Genomic DNA, 13,494 nt, shown 5'->3' with positions numbered 1-13,494 from the left:
ATGATGCAGACTATTAAACTGTGTAAATCTGAAATCATAAGAATAACACTTACTACTTTCGATATTGTAACATTCTAAATTGTGCCGAGAATGTTTTGTTTCATGCAGTAACCGAGTCCACAAATAGTTCTATTGAAAATAACATTTCCGAAAATAGACATAACTAATCGAATACACAACACTACTTTCAAGAGCTAAAGTGTTTTGATTACATGAAGACATTAGAAATAATATGAATTTTTCACGTTGTCCTAGAGAACTTTCCATGAAGTTGAAAGTATTTTTGACAACAGCTAAATATACGTGCTTCATATTGTATGAGTAAAAATATCAAAGTAGTTTTAGATCACACTTGTAAAAATCAGCACCGACTCTTAGTTACAGACTGATACACAGAACTATAGCATTAGGTATGGAATACGTAGAAAAAAATATAAAAATTCTTTTATATACTTAAATAAAATAATATAAGGAACTGTAAGAGCAGTTCTTAGGAATACATATAAAATCATTTTATGTACTTATAAGTTAATGCTAAACAGGGATAGTTTGAAAACACATAATCTGAAGGAAATAGATGCCAAATATGTGAATTTCTATCTGCAGTTTCGAAATGATTTCTAAAACTGTTTGTGTTAGTTCAGAATTTAGCTTATGGTCTCAAAGTATCCGAGTTTTATAGCTTTTATTAGTTTTTGGAATCGTTCATTCGCCTGTTCTAGTCAAAGGGTAAAGCTGGGATTTTGCATCACAACGTGCTTGAAACAGGTGTCTTACGTCACGTTTTCTGACATCATGTGACTTCTGGCAGTCAACATATACACAGAGATTATTGATTACTATCTTGATAAGATGATAATACATGATGACCTTGACATATTATTAAACAAACTTGCTTGCACATATTTGTGCTGACTGTTATTAAGACCGTTGAGAGAAGTGAAACTCTTCATACGAGTTTACATAAGATTCTCACAAATTACCCCAACTTTATGACACTCCTCGCTGATGTAGTGATATTGGAATGTTTCCTGCATCAAAATTATGAAAATATATCCTGTATAGAATTTAAATTTGTATTAATATAATTATTATTATGATGGTTATAGGATTTGGGAGCTGATTCATCTACGGTTAGACATTTTTACGATTTATAAATTGTTTTAGGCTAGTCAGTCATTGCCAGGTACAGAAATGCAGGATACACTAAGTGTTATAATAAGAAAAAATGGAAAATATTTATAGTAGAAACACAGAGATAGAATATAAAGCTTAACTTGAATAACATATTTGGGATAAGAGATTTTGTTTCATCTATTGGATTCTACAATGTAATATTTGCTCGGTGGGCTTCAGTAAAAGAGGAATCTCTAGGTGGCCAGAACTTTAGTTTGTACATGGTAATAGTATGTCATTATTGTTATTTTTATGACAGTCTGTCTTTATTTGGGTTTACATATGTATAAAAAAATATTATATGAATTTCTATGGATTATGTTCATTAAAATAATGTATCTTTATTTTCTAGTTTCTTGTAAAACATACTGTAAATGTTCTCGGCTGCGTGTGAAGCATGCTCTTTTTTTCGTCTGAGGTCAATATGATAATCTATTACTACTTTGATTGCTTTATTTTGCATGAAGTGTGATCGGTATCCTTATTTCAATAATGTGTAAACGATTGAAATTTTCTAGGCACTGTAGTTTTTATTATTATTTTAGCTTGATTTGTAGTGATTTGCTGGTACAATAAGTGTAGGCTTTCTTGTATAAAGTTTGCTACGAAAGTAATGTTTGGCTGTTTCTTGCGTAGGATGCTGGGCACAGTAAATAATTCTATATAGGTTTCGTTGCATATGTCGTAGGTAATTAATGTACCTTTAATCATCATTGTCAGTTAGATTCGGAAATTTTGCAGCTTCTAGTAGCTTCTTGGTTGTAAAATATATTATTTTAAAGGTTCTGATAGCTTTTCGAATTTTCTTAAATGTAGATATATATTTAATACTTCAATTTGCTCCATGGATACAGAATATTCTATTAAAGAGACTAAAAATAATCTTAAGCTTTCTACAATGTTTTATTGTACGAAATCCTTTAAAAACAACTAATATGATAGCTGAACTATTTCTAATTCAATGTTTGAATTTATTATTCCGCTACTTTAAGGGTTTCTAGCTTATCCATCAGTGTTGAAGTATATATTATATTATATTATGACGGCTGTGATGGTTTTAGGTTTGATTTATCTATCATTAACGTTTACGATAGCTAAATAGTTTCTGACCAGCTATCTCTCATTACTAAACACAGAAATGCTGTTTGGGGTGTGCAAAATAAAGAGCGTTGTTGTATTTATATAATAATTATCTTTTTTTTTTCTGCTGTGAGTATCTTAGGTGCTTAGTAGAGTAGAACGATGGACTTAACCGAGAAGCAACGCAATAAAAGTAGTTATTTTTTGTTGTATTTCGTCACGGCCTAGCAGCCCAAATAATGGCTCTGCGTTTTTTTCAAATATAAAATTTTAGCCCACAGCTCCGTTATTTCTTGACCGATTCCAGATCCTATTACAATTTTGTACTCGGGAGGTAAAATCCGTTCGATTTACGCATTTGATAATGTCCAAGGCCTCGTAGATTTATTTACTCTAAGTCTGCCTAACATAATTTCAATTTAGGGTAGGCTGGTAGAGATCTTGATGACTATTAAAATCAAATAAGTGGTTCGGGCGCTCCACTCTTGGTATTGCTGACGCACAAAAATATAGCTAATAAAAGAGGGGGAGGATAGATCTCGTAGATTAATTTACTCTAATCCTGTGTAAAAGAATTTCCAGTCCCGCTACTATTGAAGATTCCTTCTTGATTAATTATTCAGTAATACAAACCAATATTTAAACATTTTCTAAAAAAAACTTAAACACATTTCCTAGTTTAAGAAAGGATGGATGGATTTACCAGGAAAATGCTTATAATAGCAGCATAGAAGTAGAATATAAAGTTTAACTTGAAAAATATATTTGGTGTAAAGGACCTCTGTTTATCTGTGTTCATTACTACAAATTTATTATTGCTGAATAGGCTCCAGTAACAAAGTTATCCCTAGATGGGCAGAACTTGATCCTTACACAAAATGATCCAAAAGGAATGTAGTATGTAAGTAATATAATTTTATCTTGGTTGGCTGATTTGTGCATGTTTGGTGTAGAACATTTCGCTGAAAGAAGAATTTTATGCCAGTAAAATGTTTTTATCCTTATTATATGATTTGTGTACATATTTTTTCAGTACCGCATTATATGTTACTTTGAAATGCCAAAAGTTTGGTGGCAAATAATCAAGCATGTCGTAGCACGTTACCTGTTATCACTCTATCATATATACTAATTGCTTTACACGTTCGTAATAACTTAAAAGATACATTATATACAACCTTCTTTTGCAAGGTCTAAACCACTAGTACAAGTAAAAGTGTAATATTATTACTCAACACCCACAGAACGATGATTTGCATTGATCTTAAATATATTGTAGGTTCCGTCACTTCTGTACTAAAATATATGTGCAGTATAGTAAATATGCAACATCATATAAGCTTGAGTTTAACGAATAAATGGTTACGTCATGGAAGTAAGAAAGTGACGAAAGCAGGGCAGCGGTCAAAGTAACCCAAAAAGCTTCTATACCATAAATGCAAGTTACTGTTGCCTAACGCTAACCAACTGTATTTAGTAACCTATACAATTCTAAACATTGTATCGCGGCTCTGCACATAGGTTATGCCAGTTTTATGTAAATATTCGAATAAACAGTTTCTGTGAATTCAATGTTTCTTTTTCTGGTGTTGATATTTGGGTGTTCATCGATTATTTTAAATAAACGAGATCTTTAGTTGTAAGTTGGCACTAGTTTACTTTAAAAGACTAATACATCTGTACAAAATAAAATCGAATTATTCGTCATGTAAATTAGTTTTTATCTTAACTCATACTCTCACACCCTGTAGGTGAGAACGACTGAAGCACTAAATTTAGTAGGCTGAAAGCAAAGAAACCGACTGGATGGAAGTTTGTTACTATATAATATAATCAGTTTATGTTTAGGGCCGATCAGTCATTCCAGTTACTTGGTTTTATGGATGACATTTTTCAAGCAGAAATATGCTAGTATAGATCTAAGCAAATTATTCAGCTCGGACCAGTTGAGAATAATGAAATCAAAATAAATTAAAAGTACAATTCAGTAAAATGTTTTAGGTGGTGAGGTTTTGTTAAAATACCAAGATAATTTTCACGTATTGTTAGAAACATTAAAATGAGTTAAGTATTTCACGTAACCACTAATTCCTTCTTTACACGTGTTTCTTTTTAAAGATGAAATGACTACTTTGTTAAGATAAAGAATCACTAAATAATAACAGCCTACCCATAAGAGATTGTGAACACAACCTACTTATCTCAGCTATGTAACAAGTTAATTAATAACGTCATACACCACTTTATTGTAAATCAGTCACCTTGAACGGACATACAGAAAGGGTTTGACTTTCGTGTTAATCTTTACTTCCGCCTCAACTAAGATAGATGAATAATCAAATTAAATTGTCATATGATTGGAAAACGTCTGACACGAACTTGTCTCCTTCGTCACGACTATTATATGTAGACATGTATGTCGTGAGTACATATACGTATATCCTGGCCTACATTTTTAATAATATGTGACATGGTTTTCTTTTTTCCTGATTCTCCAAGCAGGTCTTCCTGTATGTACGGGTCACTTCTCTCTCTCTTGATTCCATTACAATAGTATATGTTTTCCCAAGTTGCTATTTGCGTGTCTTCCTCGTAAATACTCGTGATATTTCGTACTCACGTGCACACCAATAATAATACAAGTTACCTCTCTTTCCTTCAGGTCGTACAGTTCGTGCTTAGTGTTCACCGATAGCACCTTTCATTGAAACAGATACAGTAATAGGTGTCGCTTCTTTCTTTTTCTCTATGATAAAATAAATGATCTACTTAGTTGTTACACTCCCGTGCTTCATATCTACAAGTGGTACCACTTACAAACGTCTGCGAATATCATGTAGTACCATCCTTTTCTGTGACTTAATGTATGGTCTGCTAAGTTATTGTATTTCCGTGTATATACATTATATTTCACACGAAAACAACGAATTCACTAAAAGTAACACAAAACATTAATGTCCTCTCTGCGAAATACTCTCTTATTTGGTATTCAGTCTCGTGTTCACTCGTTACGTTTTGCTATTGTTTTGTCCACCACAAAACAAGACTGTATACTTGGGACTACGTTCTTTTGTTAATGTTGAATCCACTACTAAAACCAGACTGTCTTACGTACGCAGTCCATTACTGGGTCTACGTTCTTTTGTTAATGTTCAATCCACCATTAAAAACACACTTTGTAGTTTAAACACAGCCCTTTGTTAGGACTATGTTCTTTTTTAAATGTTCAATCCGCTATTAAAACTAGACTCTGTGTAGAAAAACACAGCCCTTTGTTAAGACCACATTCTACGTTCTTTTGCAAATATTCAATCCACTATTAAAACCAGACTTTATCTTTCTTACACAGCCCTTTGTTAGGACTACCTTCTTTTGTAAATGTTCAATCTACCATTAAAGACACACTTTGTGGCTAATACACAGCCTCTTGTTAGGACTTTCTGTGAGACTAGTACCTGCTATTAATATACAAGACGGTTGTTAAACAGGATGATGAATGAAAATCATTACAGGCTGGAAGATGAAGAAACAAACTGTCTACTGTTACACCTACTTCTTAAATATCCGTTTGGGAAAAAAATATTTCTGGTCCTGGCAAGAACAATGTTTTACTTTCTTCGAGAAGAGAATATCGCGTCATCAAGACTGGGAAAACATTCCCAAACTGTAACATGCTTGTTGACGTTTCAGTATGTAGTAGGATGTAAACTGACTGGCTGCATTTTTTCTTCTAAACTAAAAAAGTGCACGTGAAATTTATCACCGTTTGCCTACTAGATACCACATTCATTTCGCTATTTCAACACGTGCTATTTCAACCACTTTCACTTTATAACCTGTTCTGAATTTTCTCATATAGCTTTAATCAACCGATTTCTTTCTACTTCCATCTCTGAGCTCTATGTGGGTAGTGCTAAATTTTATAGTGCTCATATCATACCAAAATCTTTCAGACGTGAGACAGTAAAAAATAGCACACACATCATATTTAAAACCTAATAATTACAATTTTTGTTAAAAAAGATTAAATAAAATATGTATGCAGTACTGATTGTTTCAAACTACTTACGTTATTAATAAACTGAATACACATATATGGCCGAGAGAAACATGCAACACCAAATTAAGTAACAATGGAGAAAACATTAATTGGGTACTCTATAAAAATCGCTAATATTAAAACAATTTTAGAACCATATGTATTATTAATTTACCACATCTTTAACTGCACTACAGTATTACCAACTTTAACTTTTATAATATTTTGCACGCCTTCTATCCTGCCAGCATCAATAACCAAAATGAAGAAACCTACGCTGTATTTATGTGAGTAATAATTTTATTAAAATGTGTTTTAAACGCATAATATAATTGTAAAATGTATTTAATTAAGTGTTTTAATGCCTTATTCGTATGTCTTAATAGCCACATGACATACGACAAAACATTCCTCATTTTAATGCTATGACATCTACTCTTGAGTTAAATAGGTCAAGCAACGCCTGGCGCCAGTTCCTGAGAGAAGGTGACAGAGTGTATGCTAGGTGATCTCAGATTCATGATCTACCAGGGGAGCATAGTCAGCCATTTTTGTATATTTTTTTTACGCTCTGAGAGTTTGGTTATGAACGACACCAAACTACGAGTGTAAACTGTTATCTTTATATAGAATTTTTTTGTTTAATGTCGGGACTAAGCTCCAATATCAAGTACAGGATAGACGCTCTGTTGCGCTCCGATAGCACTTAAACGCTGCTCTAAGTATATGGTACTGCAATGTTAAAATGTTTCAATGTGTACTTATATAGCATGTGGCATACTTATGAACTAACTCTTTAACAGCGTGGTGAATTTCAAGCAGTATAAGCACATATTTCTATCAACAAAAAGTTAAAAAACAACAAAAAATATTTAGTATTCGGTCAAAGACAATTTGTGAAATAAATTGTTACATGTTAAAATATATTTGTGGCAAAAAGAAATAACATTGTAATTTTCATACATAATTAAAGAAGATTGTTACGAAATACTCTACATTATTTTACATTGCTAGTATACAGTTATCGAGGGGGGAGACAGCGGTACGTTTACGAACTTACAACGCTAAGATCTGGTGTTCAATCCCATCAATAGGCACAGCAGAGAGATCAATGTGACTTTGCTCAAGAACAATACAAGCGAATAAAATCGAACATATATTATAGTAATGATTAAATACAATAAAAATTATTTAAAACATACTGATGTCTCATCTCACGCCATTATGTAATTATACTTAAGGTGTTAAAAAGCTTTAATTTTCGGATTGAAATTATCTTACTGTCTCCCAGGCTCAGTGGCATGTCTTTGAATATATTACACTAAAAATCTAGATTTGATGCTTGTGGTGGGTACAACACAAACAAAGCATTGTGTAGCTTTTTTGTTTATTGACAAAATACAATGCTAAAATCAGGGGTTCGATTCCCCTCGGTGGACTCAACAGATAGCCCCATGTGTCTTTGCTAAGAAGACACATACACACACGCGCGCATACTTATTAACAAAAAAAAAATACTTAAGTTATTTATATTTTTCTAAACCTATTACTATAGGTTTATAAAACCTACTGATATAAACTTTTTTCCACATACGCTATTAGAAATAATAATTTAATGCACTGAAAAAGAATTATGCAATGGTGCAACTTGACTTCACTGGATCGTGAAACAAAATTACATGACGAGGAGGCTCAACCACTGTTATTAACTAATGTGGGAATCCTCAAGAGGGATGGCATTATTATCGTACAGGTATATGTTAAGATCCTATAACTTTTGTTCTTTTTAATAGAGATTAAAGGTAAAAGGCGATCATTTTGAAACTTAAAAAAGTATCCGGGGTGAATCGATGATGTTGTTCTGTGATTCCTTTTTGCTATATATTGAAGATAATAATAAGAGAAAACACCAGTTTCAGATCTGGAAAAATACAAGATAGGCTCCAGTTAACACAGTTATTTTTTAACACTGTTCGTACAGTTTTGTGTTGTTTCGCTTTGCCTATTGATATGCACCAGTTTTCTTGAAAGGCACTAAGGAAAATATATTCAAACACAGGAAACAAGTTATAATATATGGTATAAGACAAGCAAAACATGTACCACTTTCATATAATTGCGCCTCATATATTTTTTATCTTCTACGTAATGTAGCGAAATTTGTACGACTTCTAGATGGTAGGTATTGCCAAGATAAACATGGTCATTTGAACAAGTTACATGTTATATCAGCACATTTTGCGGTAGGCCTTTGTGTACATGGTACCTTGAACTGTGGGTATTAAACGAGCATCTTCCAGACGACAACATGAAATATGTTTGTTTGTCGTTAAGCACAAAGCTACACAATAGGCTATCTGTGATCTGCGAACTACGGGTATCGAAACTCGGTTTCTGGCGTCGTAAGTCCGCAAACATGCCGCTGTGCCACTGGAGTCCATGAAATGTGATCTGGAAAGAGTTCGTAGTAGGATAATAGATTCTTGATAAATAATGTTCGTGATTAATTTGTGAGATTACTTGAGTAGGAGTCATTTTAACAATGTAAGTTTAGTTGACGTGAAAAGTGCGACTTTTCTGTTTATAACGTCAGTTGCACATGTACTATTCTATATAAATATGTGGCTTGTATATTTATTAGAGCTTAAAATAAACGTGTTTCTGATGTCATGTAGAGGGTGCATTTGCCAATAATAATATAATACAGGGAGTAGTAATATCTGCCTTACATCTATGTACAGATGATATATTTCAAGAAAGACTAGACACCACCTGACTGGCTGTTTTATTGAACCTCAAATTGGTAGCTAAACTTCTGATCTATCACAGGTTAATTTCATTTAGTGTTTTATCCTGACTTGTTAATGAAACCAAGAATCCTTTGAACTAATTTTCGATCTACTGTACTCACGTGAGGACTTTTGTAAACTACCAAACAGAAAACGTTTGCTAGAATGAATTTGAAATCAATATCATAAACATAAAGCAACATCTAGAATGATGTGTTAGTTAGGATTTTCTTAATCAGATGCCGCTGGTGTGATACACCTACCAGGTTCCGCCTGGCATGGCCTAGCGCGTTAAGGCGTGCGCTTCGTAATCTGAGGGTCGCGGGTTCGCGCCCGAGTCGCGCCAAACATGCTCGCCCTCCCAGCCGTGGGGGCGTTATAATGTGACGGTCAATCCCACTATTCGTTGGTAAAAGAGTAGCCCAAGAGTTGGCGGTGGGTGGTGATGACTAGCTGCCTTCCCTCTAGTCTTACACTGCTAAATTAGGGACGGCTAGCACAGATAGCCCTCGAGTAGCTTTGTGCGAAATTTCAAAACAAACAAACCTACCAGGTTCAACTAATAGTGTTGGATTTCTGGAAAAATGTTATCAGTACAGACGCCCACATTATGTGCCGCACCTTCTGTAGAATACTATTAATATGTATTATTTTTTCGTATTTCATATATCCTATATTATTTCAGGCTGTGTTTGTAAACTTGTTTGTCCACAGATTCCTATTACATTCTCGGAGCTAACGAGACTACAATCCACTGCCGGACTCGGGATGGCCCAGGGTTGTCCTTTTATATATTACCTACTTTTCATACCCCAATTTATTTGAAGAATTAAGGGGAGATAAAATATCCCGGGGAGGTCACTCAGGAATGATGTTGGTTCATTAGTACTTTTGCAGGGCCACTGAATTCGAATCTGGCACCAGATATTGTGTTCCTGGGTTTCCTCCAGATCCCGGGGACACCACTTTTAAAACTATGTTTATAAGCTGCCGGGATCATACCTGACCCATGTATCATACTTCAGTACCGTGAATTTGTTTTTGGTTGACTCGTAGAATGGGAAATAATAGAGAAGCTTAAAATGTATTCTAAAGACGGCCAATAAAAATAATTAAAATAAAATACAGAACAATGTTTCGAACTTCTAGGTCATCTACAGGTTAAAAAGAGAAGCATGAATGATACTTTGAGACTTCTAGGAGTCATGCAAGGACCTTTGAACCCGGACAATGGAGTATAAACATTTAATATTAGTACGAAATAAATTTTTGTGAATTTTGAGTACACGTAAAAGTAGTGTGACTTAAAATTAAGATTCAACAAACATCCTTTATTCTTTCTTATGAAATAACATACCAACAAAATGTTTGTTTTTCTACGAATACTCTGTCATCAATTTTATTTTACTTGATCATAAGTAACTGAATTGAATATTTCATTACTGTTTTTTATAGCAGTTATGTACTGCCATGTTAACAGAAAATACTTTAGTTTTCTTTATACGTACCAGTTCTCTTTCTTACATAATTTCACCCTAGTGGCACAGCGGTATATCTTCGGACTTGCAACACTAGAAACGAGGTTTCGATACTTATGCTGGGTAAAGTAGAAATTATATAAATTTTAGTGTCATTTTATCTTAGTAAAGTTTCAGTCGAGTTAACTGTGTTCGAAGTAAGTGTTCAACTGAATGATTAAAAAAATATCTTGTATTTTTACACTTAGGTGGTATGAATTTGGACTTAATTTTCAAAATAACATCTTTCCGTGTCTTCTCCTATTTAAAGAAATATACTAGTAACCTTAATTTTCTGATACGTTCTTTCATCTCCATTTCACTTCGAACCTCGTTACTAATATAAAAGGGGTTTACTACATTATAATACAACGATTTTGAGTATTGTTACCAAAATATATCTTAATCTAGCTCGACAAACGTAATACGCCACTGATAAATCTTTGTTAGTTTTCAACATGTTTTTTTACGATTTTAGCTAAAACTGCTGACTACTGTAATTGGCAAAACAAAGTAACAAAATAAATGTTACTGGATGTCAATAAAGTTAAAACATATCGGACATACGAAGTAAAACTCTCCAATCAACAATAACAAAAACAAAATTATAAGATAAAAGGAAGAAATCGATTTTGAATACGTCTTACAAACGTTTGGAAAATATACAGTGTAAAAGAAGTATGGAAAAGTAAGTAAAATTATGTGACTTTTTAAAGCCGAAGTTACCTACACGTGCTATTTGAAGGTTATATATGTAGTCTGAAAACTGAAATCCTTGATCTTGTTGGATGTATTATCAGACATCACCTAATGACACTTTGTTGTTGATGTTTAGAGACACTTATTATTTCATCATATTGAGTTATCATGTTATTAGATGTGTTACATCCCTTGAAACGCTGACACGACAGCCTGACTGTCTGCATTTTCCAAGCAACTATAAAATAACCAGTGGCTCCAAGAAAGCTGTGATTTTGTCTGCTAATCTAGATATTCACAGATATTAACGTTGGATACAAGTTACAGCAGTGAGATATTTCTTTTCTTGAACTTCATTAAAGCTGTTCTTATTCTATGTCGTTGACAGATGCTTGTGACTGGAAAGTGTGTTTCTTATAGTAACGCTACATCCGGCTATCTGCTGTGTCCACCGAAAGGAATCGAACCCCTGATTTTAGTGCTGTTAATCCGTAGACTTACCTCTGTCCATATGACTGGAAAGAATATATCGAGAATTCCTGACTGAGAACGGTTTCAGAGTATTGGCAATAAAACTGACGACTTCAGTGATGATGTGTTTTTGACAAGGGTATACAGATTTATGTTTAGTTTATTCTATAAAGTACACTGCTATTGTAGGCCCATGCACTTGGTAGAAGTACTAGAGTCAAATGTGTACTTTTGTAGCTCTGCCTCACGATTCAGCTAGAAAAAACACAAAAGTTTATTACGTAATAAATAAAAGTGATAAATATAGTTCAAAACATGATAAATTTAGTTTAACCAGAAAATATAGTTTATAATTATAAAAATTATGTCATAATAAATAAATATCTCAATTTATGATGAAAACATATTATACTAAATACATGAAAATAATAAAAAAATGGTTGAACACACATCAGATATTTAACCTCCCTTTATTATATTGTATAATTTACATAAATTGTAGTTCATATTAACAAAAATAATAAATAATGACTTACTTTTAGATGTGTTAGCAGGTTAGAAGTAGTTTCTCCTGAAGTGGAAATAGTCTGCTCACAATATTTACACATTTCCTTGATGTGACCAGATCTACCAGTAGGAAGTGTTCGTGTACCATTAAGGGCAGTTTTAGTAGCCATCTGAACTTCTTTCAATACAACTCATACAGTATTAAATATTTACTAAATCATACAGCAAATACGAATACTGTGACATTATATTCGAACATGAATACTTTAATTTTCCCTATCAAAGTATTCGAATACATTGGAATACAGCTTTGAGAGTATTCGTAGTTGTATTTGAACACGAATACTCCATGACAGTAAGACATTTGGCACTGGTCAGTTGTAAAATATTGAGGTGGCAAGCCTTCTTTATAAGACAATTTTATATCACAATTCCTACGTCTTGCCTCAAAGGTGAATAGTTACAATGTTCTTTGATGTGAAAATACTACGTACAGAGCCTTAGATCTTGTAATGTCCTACTCAGACTTGCATTTTGTGGTTCGTTATATTTATGACCTTAATGATGACATCTTTATTTTTGATCTGCGAGTTATTCTATTATTCTAAACATTAACCTTTCAGGACAAGTTGGAGTTATTTGTTTCTTTTATGGCCCAGTCGCTAAATGTAAATTTATTCCTAATAAATATTGGTACGAGTATATTTTAGTTCTTGGTAATACTGTCACTAGAAGTTCTAACTCTGGTGAAGTACTTTCTATGTACGACACAAGGATTTCCTGGTTATAAAATTGAAAGCTATTTGAAAACAGCTTAATTTCGCATCCATGTCTCCACATGAAGTCAGTTTCCAATATACTGTTTCTCAATTACCATCATCACAAATAGTGAATGTGCTCCTAAGAAGAGAGGTCTACCTTTCAAAAGTGCTTGCTTTATAACAGAATATCGTATTTTCATAAGGTATAGAGAAGCTTCCTACAATAAAGGTAACATAGTTAGTTTTAGTTAGTTATCACCATTAGATTCCATCAAGGAACATAGGGCCGCAATCGCTTGCGGATTCTTCAACAAGTATTTAAGTGAGTAGGTTGTTAGCCCACTGCACCGAGCCGTCCCTAATTTAGTAGTGTAAGACTAGAGGGAAGGCAGCTAGTCATCACCACCCACCGCCAACTCTTGGGCTACTCTTTTACCAACGAACAGTGGAATTGA

General features: G+C 33.4%; 1 long non-coding RNA gene across 2 annotated transcripts in view; it reads right to left on the bottom strand.

The window, feature by feature from the left end:
* LOC143255549 (uncharacterized) overlaps positions 1-12,116 on the bottom strand; it is a 32,796-nt gene extending 20,680 nt beyond the window's left edge. The window contains exon 1 of one of the 2 annotated variants that reach the window (XR_013030706.1): positions 11,802-12,116. This is a non-coding gene — a long non-coding RNA (uncharacterized LOC143255549). The remainder of the gene's footprint in view (positions 1-11,801) is intronic. The other variant, XR_013030705.1, reaches the window with a different exon arrangement.
* Between the last annotated feature and the right edge of the window lie 1,378 nt (positions 12,117-13,494).

Source organism: Tachypleus tridentatus, chromosome 7 (assembly GCF_004210375.1).
Source record: "Tachypleus tridentatus isolate NWPU-2018 chromosome 7, ASM421037v1, whole genome shotgun sequence".
In the NCBI taxonomy this organism is placed as follows: Eukaryota; Metazoa; Arthropoda; class Merostomata; order Xiphosura; family Limulidae; genus Tachypleus; species Tachypleus tridentatus.
The sequence above is the reverse complement of the archived record's forward strand: the minus strand, read 5'-3'. Positions and strand labels throughout refer to the sequence as shown.